The sequence below is a fragment of the Macaca thibetana genome, chromosome 14, assembly GCF_024542745.1.
Source record: "Macaca thibetana thibetana isolate TM-01 chromosome 14, ASM2454274v1, whole genome shotgun sequence".
Lineage (NCBI taxonomy): Eukaryota > Metazoa > Chordata > Mammalia > Primates > Cercopithecidae > Macaca > Macaca thibetana.
Genome location: NC_065591.1, coordinates 59,918,763 through 59,931,738, shown reverse-complemented (window position 1 = coordinate 59,931,738; position 12,976 = coordinate 59,918,763).

Here is a 12,976-nt window from a genome sequence, read left to right as displayed (position 1 = left end):
AATATCGCTTTTTCAGTTTTAGAGGAACAGTGTTCAAACTGAGCCTTATGAGAACAAAGGAGTAACTCCCTCATTGGAATGCATACATCACAAAGCAGTTTCTCAGAAAGCTTCTTTCCAGTTTTTATCTGACGATATTTCCTTTTCCACCAAGGCCCAAATGTGATCCCGAATATCTCTTTGCGGATCCATCCATGACAACATTTCAAAGCTGAGTAATGTATAGAAAGCTTTATCTATGTGAGATGAATAAACATAGCAAAGAGCAGATTCACAGAAAGCTTGTTTCCTGTTTTAATCTGAATATATTTCCTTTTTTGTCATAGTCCTGAACGTGCTCCCAAATGTCCCTTCATGGTTCCGTCCATGACAGAGTTTCCAGGCTGCGTAATGTAAAGAAAGCTTTATCTACATGAGATGAATACACATATCACAAAGCAGTTTCATAGAAAACTTTTTTCCAGTTTTTGTCTGAGGCTATTTCCGTTTTCACCATAGGCATCAACATGCTCCGGAATATCACTTGGTACATTTTCCTCCAAAAGGGTTTCCTCGATGCTGTATGAAAAGAGAGGTATAATCCTGTGAGTGGAATGCACACGCCACAAAGTAGTTCTTCGGAAAGCTTCTCTCCAGTTTCGGTCTGAACATATTTCCTTTTTCACTGTTGGCCTCAAAGCACTCCCGAATAATCCTTCAGAAGCTAAACATAAACAGGGTTAGAAAACTGCTCAATGAAAAAAGAGGCTTAACTGAGTGAGAGGAATTAAGAAGATACAGAGCAGTTTCACAGAAAGCTTCCTCCTGGATTTTACCAGAGGATGTTTCATTCTCTGTATTCTAAGGAGGGTTCCCAAATGTCCTTACTCAGATTTCACAAAAACAGTGATTTCTAAGTGCTCAATCCAAAGAATGGTTTGACTCTATAAGATGAATACACACATCACAAAACAGTTGCTCAGAAAGCTTCTCTCCAGTTTTTACCAGAAGACGTTTCCTTGCTCACCACAAGTCTCCAGGTGCCACTTAATATCCTTTCACAGATACCTCAAAGACAGACTTTCCATACTGGGCAACGTAGAGCAAGCTTTAACTCTGTAAAGGAGTGTACATATCAGAGAGCGGTTTCTTGGATCACTTCTTTCTGGGTCTTACTTGGGGATATTTCACTTTTCACCATAGTCTTCAATGCGTTCCGAAATATCACTTTTTCAGTTTTACAGGAACAGTGATCAAACACTGCTTTATGAGAAAAGAGGTACAACTCCCTGAGTGGAAAGCACACATCAGAAAGCGGTTTCTCAGAAAGCTTCTCTTCAGTTTTTATCTGAAAATATCTCCTTTTTCACCTTAGGCCTGAATGTGCTCCCAAATGTCCCTTCATGAATCCGTCCATGACGGCGTTTCCAAACTGTGTAATAGAAAGAAAATTTATCTATGTGAGATGAATAAACATATTTATCACAAAGCACTTTCACAGAAAGCTTCTTACCAGTTTTTGTCTGAGGATATTTCCTTTTTCACCATAGCCGTCCATATACTCCCGAATGTACCCTGGTAGCTTTTTCTCCAAAAGGGATTCCCCCATCCTCTAGTAGATGAAAGGTATAATTCTGTGAGTGGAATGCACACGTCACAAAGTAGCTACTCGGAAAGCTCTCCAGATTCAATCTGAAGATATTTCCTTTTTCACCGTAAACCTTAAAGAACTCCCTAATATCCTTTCACAGACTAAACAAAAACAGTGTTAGAATACTGCTCAATGAAAAGAGAAGCTTAACTGTGTGAGCAGAAATCACGATACACAGAGCAGTTTCACAGAAAGCTTCCTTCTGGTTTCTTTCTGAGGTTATTTCTTTTTCAGGATACTCTAAAGAGCGTTTCCAAATGTCCTTTCTCAGATACCACAGAAACAGTGATTTCAAATGCTCAATCCAAATAATGATTTAACTCTATGACATGAATACAAGCATCACAAAATAGTTGCTCAGAAAGCTTCTCTCAATTTTCAACAGAAGACATTTTCTTGCACGCCACAGGCCTCCAGTTGCCACTTAATATCCCTTCCCAGAATCCTCAAAGACAGTTTTCCAAAATGGGAAATGTAGAGTACGCTTTAACTCTGTGAAATGAATGGACATGTCGGAGATCCATCCATGATGGGGTTTCCAAGCTGTGCAATGTAAAGAAAGCTTTATTTATGTTAGATGAATAAACATAGCAAAAACCAGATTCAGAGAAAGCTTCTTTCCAGTTTTTATCTAAGATATTTCCTTTTCACCATAGTCCTGAATGTTCTCCCGAATGTCCATTTGTGGATCTATCCATGACAGAGTTTCCAAGCTGTGAAATGTAAAGAAAGCTTTATCTATGTGGGGTGAATACACATATCACAGAATAGTTTCATAGAATTCATAGAAAGCTTCTTTCCAGTTTTTGTCTGAGGCTATTTCCCTTTTCATCATAGACATCAACATGCTCCCAAATATCACTTGGTACCTTTTTCTCCAAAAGGGTTCCCCCGATGCTGTATGAGAAGAGAGGTATAACACTGTGAGTGGAATGCACACGTTAGAAAGCAGTTCCTCAGAAAGCTTCTCTCCGGTTTTGATCTGAACATATTTCCTTTTTGACCGTAAGCCTCCAATCACTCCTGAATATCCCTTCACATGCTGAACATAAACAAGGTTAGAAAACTGCTCAATGAAAAGGGAGGCTTAACTGAGTGAAAGAATTAAGACAAAACAGAGCAGTTTCACAGAAAGCTTCCTTTTGGATTGTACCTGAGGACATTTCTTTCTCCATATTCTAAGGAGTGTTCCCAAATATCTTTCCTCAAGATTCCACAAAAACAGTGATTTGAAACTGCTCAATCTAAAGAATGGTTTAACTCTATGACACGAATACACACATCACAAAGCAGTTGCTCAGAAACTTCTCACCACTTTTCATTGGAAGACGTTTCCTTGCTCACCTGAAGCCTCCTGGCACCACTTAATATCCCTTCACAAATTCCTCAAAGACAGAGTTTCCCAACTGGACAACGTGGAGTAACTTTTAACTCTGTGAAATGAATGCATATATCCGAGAGCAGTTTGTTGGAATGCTTCTCTGTGGGTTTCATTTCAGGATATTTCACTTTTTGCCATAGTCTTCAATGCGCTCTGAAATATCACTTTTTTCATTTTACAGGAACAGTGATCAAACACTGCCTTATGAGAAAAGATGTATAACTCCCTGAGTGGAATTCATACATCAGAAAGCAGTTTCTCAGCTTCTCTCCAGTTTCTCTCTGAAGATATTTCCTATTTCACCATATGCCTGAATCTGTTCCTAAATATCCCTTCGACGATCAGTCCATGATGAAGTTTCAAAACTGCATAATAGAAAGTTTTATCTATGTGAGATGAATAAACATATCTATCACAAAGCAGTTTCACAGAAAGCTTCTTTCCAGTTTTTGTCTGAGGATATGTTCTTTTTCACCACAGCAGTCCATATACTTCCAAATGTCCCCCGGTAGATTTTCCTCCAAAAGAGATTCCGCAATCCTCTATTAGAAGAAAAGTATAACTCTCTGAGTGGAATGCACACTCACAAAGCAACTCCTCGGAAATCTTCTCTCCAGTTTCTATCTGAAGATATTTTCGCTTTCACCATAAGCCTCTAAACGCCCCTGAGTATCCCTTAGCTGACGAAACTAAAACAGTGTTAGAATACTGCTCAATGAAACAGAAGTTTAACTGTGTGAGTGGAATTCACATGACACAGAGCAGTTTCACAGAAAGCTTTCTTCTGGTTTTATCGGAGTGTATTTCTTTTTCAGCAAATTCTTAAGAGCATTCCCAAATGTCCTTTCTCAGGTTTCACATAAAGAGTGATTTCAAACTGCTCAATCCAAAGAATGATTTAACTCTGTGAGATGAATACACACATCACAAAGCAGTTGCTCAGAATGATTCTCTCCAGTTTTCAACAGAAGACGTTTCCTTGCTCCCCACAGGTCTCTGGGCACCACTTAATATCACTTCACAGATTTCTCAAAGGTAGTATTTCCAAAATGGGCAAGGTAGAGTAAGCTTTAACCCTGTGAATTGAATGCATACTTCTGAGAACAGTTTCTTGGAATGCTTCTTTCTGGGTTTTATTTGAGGATATATCACTTCTCGCCATAGTCTTCAATGCGTTCCAAAATATCACTTTTTCGTTTTACAGTAACAGTGTACAAACACTGCCTTATGAGAAAAGAGGTATAACTCCTTGAGTGAAATGCACACATCACAAAGCAGTTTCTCAGAAAGCTTCTCTCCAGTTTCTACCTGAACATATTTCCTTTTTCACCGTAAGACTGAAAGCACTTCCGAATATCCCCTCGCATGCTAAACATAAACAGTGCTAGAAAACTACTCAATGAAAAGAGAAGTTTAACTGAGCGAGAAGAATTCTCACGACACATAGCAGTTTCACAGAAAACTTCCTTTCGGTTTTTATCTGAAGTATTTCCCTTTTTGCCATAGTTCTGAATGTGCTCTCGAATGCTCTTTGCAGATCCGTCCATGACAGAGTTTCCAAGCTGCGTAATGTAAAGAATGCATTATGTTCATGAAATGAATAAACATAGCAAAAAGCAGATTCGCAGAATGCTTCTTTCAAGTTTTTATCCGAAGATATTTCCCTTTTCACCATAGTCCTGAATGAACTCCCGAATATCCCTTCGTGGATCCGTCCATGACAGAGTTTCGAAGCTGCGTAATGTAAAGAAAGCTTTATCTATGTGAGATGAATACACATAGCACAGAGGAGTTTCACAGAAAGCTTCTATCCAGTTTCTGTCTGAGGCTCTTTCCCTTTTCACCATAGGCATTAATATGCCCCTGAATATCTCTTGGTACCTTTTTCTCCAAAAGGGTTTCCCTGATGCCAGATGAGAAGAGAAGTATAACACTGAGTGGAATGCACACGTCACAAAGCAGTTCCTCGGAAAGATTCTCGCCAGTTTCTATCTGAACTTATTTCCTTTTTCTCCATAATCCTCAAAGTGCTCCCGAATATCCCTTCACACGCCGAAAGTAAACAGTGTTAGAAAATTACTCAATGAAAAGAGAAGTTTAACAGAGCAAGAGGAATTCACACGACACATAGTAGTTTCACAGAAAGCTAACTACTTTTGTTTATCTGATTATTTTTCTTCTCCATATTCTAAAGAGCATTCCCAAATGTCCTTCCTCAGATTCCACAGAAACAGTGACATCAAACTGATCGATTCAAAGTATTATTTCACTCTGTGACATGAGTACACACATCACAAAGCAGTTGCACAGAAAGTTTTTCTCCAGTTTTCAACGGAAGTCGTTTCCTTGCTCACCAAAGGCCTTGGGGCGCCATTTACTATCCCTTCGCAGATTTCTCAAAGATAGAGTTTACAAACTGGGCAATGTAGAGTAAGCTTTATCTCTGTGAAATGAATGCACATATCAGACAGCAGTTTCTTGGAATGCTTCTTTCTGTGTTTTTATTTGAGTATATTTCACTTTTTCCATAGTCTTCGATGCGCTCCGAAATATCCCTTTTTCGGTTTTACAGGAACAGTGCTCAAACACTGCCTTATGAGAAAAGAGGTATAACTCCCTGAGTGGAATGCACACATCACAAAGCAGTTTCTCAGAAAGTTTCTTTCCAGTTTTTATGTGAAGACATTTCCATTTTCACCATAGTGCTGAATGTGCTCCCGAAAGTCCCTTCACGTATCTGTCCATCACAGGGTTTCCAAACTGCATTATATAAAGAAATTTTTATCTATGCAAGATTAATAAACATATCTATCACAAAACAGTTTCAGAGAAAGCTTCTTTCCAGTAGTTATTTGAGCATAATTCCTTTTTCACCATACCCGTCCACGTGCTCCCGAGTGTCCCTTAGTTCCTTTTTCTCCAAAAGTGATTCCCCAATCCTCTATGAGTAGAGAGGTATAACTCTGTGAGTGGAATACACACGTCACAAAGCAACTCTTCAGAAAGCCTCTCTCCAGTTTCTGTCTGAAGATATTTCTGTTTTCACTATAAACCTCAAAGCGCTCCTGAATATCCCTCCACAGACTAAACAAAAACAATGGTACAATACTGCTCAATGAAAAGAAAAGTTTAACTGTGTGAGTGGAATTCGTATGATCTAGAATAGTTTCACAGAAAGCTTACTTGTGGTTTTTATCTGTGGGTATTTCAATTTCAACATATTCTAAAGAGTGTTCCCAAATGTCCTTTCTCAGGTTCCACAGAAACAGTGATTTCAAACTTCTCAATCCAAAGAATGATTTAACTTTATGAGATGAAAACACACATCACAGGCAGTTGCTCGGAAATCTTCTCTACAGTTTTCTATGGAAGAGATTTCCCTGCTCACTACAGGCCTCTGGTCATCACTTAATATCTATTCGCAGAATCCTCAAAGACAGACTTTCCAAACTGGGAAATGTAGAGAAAGATTTAACTCTGTGAAATGAATGGACATGTCAGAGAGCAGTTTCTTGGAATGCTTCTTTCTGGGTTTTATTATACGACATTTCACTTCTCGCCATAGTCTTCAATGTGCTCTGAATATCACTTTTGTAATTTTACAGAGGCAGTGTTGAAACAGAGCCTTATGAGAAAAAAGATATAACTCCCTGAGTGGAATGCACACATCACCAAGCAGTTTCACAGAAAGTTTCTCTCCAGTTTTTATCTGACGATATTTTCTTTTTCACCATGGGCCTGAATATGTTCCCGAATGTTCCTTCGTGGATCCATCCATGACAGAGTTTCTAAGCTGCATAATGTAAAGAAAGCTTTATCTATGTGAGATGAATACACATATCACAGAGCAGTTTCATAGAAAGCTTCTTTCCAGTTTTTGTCTGAGACCATTTCCTTTTCACCATAGGCATCAACATGCTCCCGAATATCTCTTGGTACCTTTTTCTCCAAAAGGGTTTCCCCGATGCTGTATAAGAAGAGAAGTATAACACAATAAGTGAAATGCACACGTCACAAAGCAGTTCTTTGGAAAGCTTCTCTCCAGTTTTGGTCTGAACATATTTCCATTTTCACCAAAATCCTCAAATAACTCCCAAATATCCCTTCACACACTAAATACTAACAGAGTTAGAAAACTGCACAATGAAAAGAGAAGCTTAACTGAGCAAGCAAAATTAAGATAACACAGAACAATTTCACAGTAAGATTTTTCTGGATTTTACCTGAGGATATTTGTTTCTCCATATTCTAAGGAGCGTTCCCAAATGTCCTTCCTCAGATTCCACAAAAACAATGATTTCACACTGCTCAATCCAAAGAATGGTTTAACTCTATGAGACGAATACACACATCCCAAGCAGTTGCTCAGAAAGCCTCTCTCCAGTTTTCATCAGAAGACGTTTCCTTACTCACCACAATCCTCAGGGTGACACTTAATATCCCTTCACAGATTCCTCAAAGACAGAGTTTCCAAACTGGGCAACGTAGAGTAAGCTTTAACTCTCTGAAATGAATTCACATATCAGAGAGCAGTTTCTTGGAATGCTTCTCTCTGGGTTTTATTTGAGTATATTTCACTTTTTGCCATAGTCTTCAATGCGCTCCCAAATATCACTTTTTCTGTTTTATAGGAACAGTGTTCAAACACTGCACTGCCTTATGAGAAAAGAGGTAAAACTCCCTGAGTGGAATGCACACATCACAAAGCAGTTTCTCCGAAAGCTTGTATCCAGTTTTTATATGAAGATATTTCCTATTAAACGATAGGCCTGACTGTGCTCCCGAAGATCCCTTCAGGAATCCATCCATGACGTCGTTTCAAAACTGCATAATAGAAAGAAAGTTTTATGTATGTGAGATGAATAAACATATCTATCACAAAGCAGTTTCACTGAAAGCTTCATTCCAGTTTTTGTCTGAGGATATTTCCTTTTTCACCATAGCCGTCCATATACTCCCGAAGGTCCCCTGGTAGCTTTTTCTCCAAAAGGAATTTCCCAAACCTCTCTGAGAAGTGACATATAACTCTGTGAGTGGAATGCACATGTCACAAAGCAGCTCCTTGGAAATCTTCTCTCCAGTTTCTATCTGAAGATATTTCCGTTTTCACCATAAGCCTCAAAGTGCTCCCGAGTATCCCCTAGCTGACTAAACTAAAACAGTGTTAGAATACTACTCAATGAAACAGAAGCATAACTGAGTGAGAGGAATTCACACGACACATAACAGTTTCACAGACAGCTTCCTTCTGGTTTTTATATGAGGATACTTCTTTCTCCATATTGTAAAGAGCATTCCAAAATGCCCTTCCTCAGATTCCAGAGAAACAGTGATTTCAAACTGCTTAATCCAAAGAATGATTTCACTCTATGAGATGAATATACACGTCACAAAGCAGTTGCTCAGAAAGCTTCTATCCAGTTTTCATCGGAAGACGTTTCCTTGCTCACCACAGGCCTCCGGGCACCACTTAATATCCTTTGGCAGATTCCTCAAAAACAGAGTTTCCAAACTGGGCAATATAGTGTAAGCTTTAACTCTGTGTAATGAATGCATATTGTCAGAGAGTAGTTTCTTGGAACGCTTCATTCTGGGTTTTATTTGAGGATATTTCACTTTTCTCCATAGACCTTTATGAGATCCGAAATATCACTTTTTTGGTTTTACAGGAACAGTGTTCAAACACTACCTTATGAAAAAAGAGTTATAACTCACTGAGTAGAATGTACACATCACGAAGCAGTTTATCAGAAAGCTTCTCTCCAGTCTTTATCTGATGATATTTCCTTTTTCACCATAGCCACGAATGTGATCCTGAATATGCCTTCACAGATCCATCCATGACGGAGTTTCCAAGCTGCGTAATGTAAAGACAGCTTTATGTATGTGAGATGAATAAACATAGCAAAAGCAGATTCACAGAAACTTCTTTCCAGTTTTTATCTGAAGATATTTCCTTTTTCACCATTTTCCTGAATGTGCTCCGAATGTTCTTTCATGGATCCGTCCATGAAAGAGTTTCCAATCTGTGTAATGTAATGAAAGCTTTATCTATGTGAGATGAATACACATATCAGAGAGCAGTTTCATAGAAAGTTTCTTTCCAGTTTTTGTCTGAGGCTATTTCTCTTTTTACCATTGACATCAACATGCTCCCGAATATCACTTGGTACCTTTTCCTCCAAAAGGGGTGCCCGATGCTGTATGAGAAGAGAGGTATAACACTGTGAGTGGAAAGCACACATCACAGAGCAGTTCCTCAGTATGATTCTCTCCAGTTTCGGTCTGAACATATTTCCTTTTTCACAGTAAGCCTCAAAGCACTCCCGAATATCCCTTCACTCACTAAACATAAACAGGATTGGAAGACTGCTGAAAGGAAAGAGAGGCTTAACTGAGTGAGAGGAATTAAGATGACACAGAGCAGTTTCACAGAAAGCTTCCTTCTGAATTTTACCTGAGGATATTTCTTTCTCCGTATTCTAAGGAGCGTTCACAAATGTCCTTCCTTAGATTCCACAAAAACAGTGATTTCAAAGTGCTCAATCCCAAGAATTGTTTAACTCTATGAGACGACTACACACATCACAAAGCAGTTGCTCAGAAAGCTTCTCTCCAATTTTCATTGGAAGACGTTTCCTTGCTCACCACAAGCCTCTGGGAGCCACTTAATATCCCTTCACAGATTCCTCAAAGACAGAATTTCCAAACTGGGCAATGCAGGGTGAGCTTTAACAGTGTGGAATTAGTGCACATATCAGAGAGCAGTTTCTTGGAACACTTCTTTCTGGGTTTTATTTGAGGATATTTCACTTTTTGCCCTAGTCTTCAATGCGCTCTGAAATATCACTTTTTCAGTTGTACAGGAACAGTTTTCAAACTGCCTTATGAGAAAAGAGGTATAACTCCCTGAGTGGAATGCACACATCACAAAGCACTTTGTCAGAAAGCTTCTATGCAGTATTTATCTGAAGATATCTGCTTTTTCACCATAGACCTGAATGTGCTCCCGAATTTCCCTTCACGGATCTGTCCATGAGAGATTCCAAAATGCATAATATAAGGGAAGTTTTATCTATGTGAGATGAATAAACATATCTATCACAAAACAGTTTCACAGAATTCTTCTTTCCATTTTTTGTCTGAGGATATTTCCTTTTTCACCATAGCCATCCATATACTCACGAAGGTCCTCTGGGGGCTTTTTCTCCAAAATGGATTCCCCAATCCTCTATGAAAAGAAAAGTATAACTCTGTGAGTGGAATGCACACGTCACAAAGAGGCTCTTCCGAAAGCTTCTCTCCAGTTTCTACCTGAAGATATTCCCTTTTTCACCATAAGCCTCCAAGCTCTCCCAAATATCCCTTCGCAGACTAAACAATAATCAAGGTAGAATACTACTCAATGAGAAGTGTAGCTTAACTGTGTGACTGGAATTCACGTGACTCAGAGCAGTTTCACAGAAAGCTTCATTCTGGTTTCTATCTGAGGTAATTTCTTTTTCAGTATATTCTAAGGAGCATTAACAAATGTCCTTTCTCAGATTCCACAGAAACAGTGACTTCAATCTGCTCAATCCAAAGAATGATTTAACTCTATGAGACGAATACACACATCACAAAAGAGTTGATCTGAAAGCTTCACTGCAGTTTTCAACCTAAGACATTTCCTTGCTCGCCACAGGCCTCCCTTTGCCACTTAATATCCCTTCACAGAATCCTCACAGACAGACTTTCCAAACGGGGAAATGTAGAGTAAGGTTTAACTCTGTGAAATGAATGGACATGTCAGAGAGTAGTTTTTTGGAATGCTTCTTTCTGGGTTTTATTGGACAACATTTCACTTCTCCCATAGTCTTCAATGTGCTCTGAATATCACTTTTGTGATTTTACAGGAACAGTGTCCAAAGAGAGCCTTTTGAGAAAAAAACGTGTAACTCCCGAATGGAATGCACACATCACCAAACTGTTTCTCAGAGTGCTTCTCTCCAGTTTTTATCTGATGATATTTCCTTTTTCACGATAGGCCTGAATGTGATCCTGAATATCCCTTTGCAGATCCATCCATGATGGACTTTCAAGCTGCATAATGTAAAGAAAGCTTTATCTGTGTGAGATGAATAAACATAGCAAAAAGCAGATTCACAGAAAGCTTCTTTCCTGTTTTTATCTGAAGATATTACTATTTTTACCACAGCCCTGAATGTGCTCCCTAATGTCCCTTTGCGGATCTGACCATGACAGAGTTTCCAAGCTGCGTAATGTAAAGAAAGCTTTATCTATGGGAAATGAATACACATAGCACAAAGCAGTTTCACAGAAAGATTCTTTCCAGTTTCTGTCTGAGGCTATTTCCCTTTTCTCCATAGGCGTCAATATGCTCTCGAATATCCCTTGGTACCTTTTTGTCCAAAAGTGTTTCCCCGATGATGTATGAGAAGAGAGGTATAACACAGTATGTGGAATGCACACGTCACAAAGCAGTTCCTCAAAAAGCTTCTCTCCAGTTTCCTTCTGAACATATTTCTTTTTCACCGTAACCCTCAAAGCGCTCCCGAATATCCCTTCGCATGCTAAATATAAACAGTGTTAGAGAACTGCTCAATTAAGAGAGAAGCTTAACTGAGCAAGAGGAATTCAAACTACACATAGCAGTTTCATAGAAAGCTTCCTTCTGGTTTTTATCTGAGGATATTTCTTTCTCCAAATTCTAAAGAGCGTTCCCAAATGTCCTTCCTCAGATTCCACTGAAACAGTGATTTCAAACTGCTCAAACCAGAGAATGATTTACCTTTATGAGATGAATAGACATCTCATGAAGCAGTTGCTCAGAATGTTTCTCTGCAGTTTTCAATGGTAGGCATTTCATTGCTCCCCACTGGCCTTTGGACGTCACTTAATATCCCTTCCCAGATTCCTCAAAGATACAGTTTCCAAACTGGGCAATGTATAGTAAACTTTAACTCTCTGAAATGAACGCACATATCAGAGAACAGTTACTTTTAACGATTCTTTCTGGGTTTTATTTGAGGATATTTCACTTTTCACCATAGTTGTCAGTGTGCTCCAAAATATCTCTTTTTAGGTTTTATGGGAACAGTGCTCAAACACTGCCTTATGAGAAGAGAGGTATAACTCCCTGAGTGCAATGCACACACCACAAAGCACTTTCTCAGAAAGCTTCTCTCCAGTTTTTATCTGAAGATATTTCCTGTTTCACCATAGGCCTGAATGTGCTCCTGACGGTCCCTTCGTGAATCCGTCCATGACAGCATTTGAAAACTGCATAATAGAAATAAAGTTTTATTTATGTGAGATGAATAAACATATCTATTACAAATCAGTTTCACAGAAAGCTTCTTTCCAGTTTTGTTTGAGGATATTTCCTTTTTCACCATTGCTGACCATATACTCCCGAATGTCCCCTGGTAGCTTTTTCTCCAAAAGGGATTCCCCCATCCTCTATGAGAAGAAAAATATAACTCTGTGAGTGGAATGCACATGTCCCAAAGCAGCTTCTCATAAATCTTCTCTCCAGTGTCTATCTGAAGATATTTCCATTTTCATCATAATCCTCAAAGCATTCTGAGTATCCATTAGCTGCCTAAACTAAAACAGTGTTAGAATACTGCTCAATGAAAACAGAAGCTTAACTGTGTGAGTGGAATTCACATGACACAGAGTAGTTTCACAGAAAGCTTCCTTCTGGTTTTTATCGGAGGGTATTTCTTTTTCAGCACATTCTTAAGAGCATTCCAAAATGTCGTTTCTCAGGTTCCACAGATAGAGTGATTTCAAACTGCTCAATATAAAAAACTATTTAAGTCTTTGAGGTGAATACACACATCACAAAGCCGTTGCTCAGAAAGCTTCTCTCAAGTTTTCAGCAGAAGACATTTCCTTGCTCACCACAGGTCTCCAGTCGTCAATTAATATCCCTTCACAGAATCCTCAAAGACAGACAT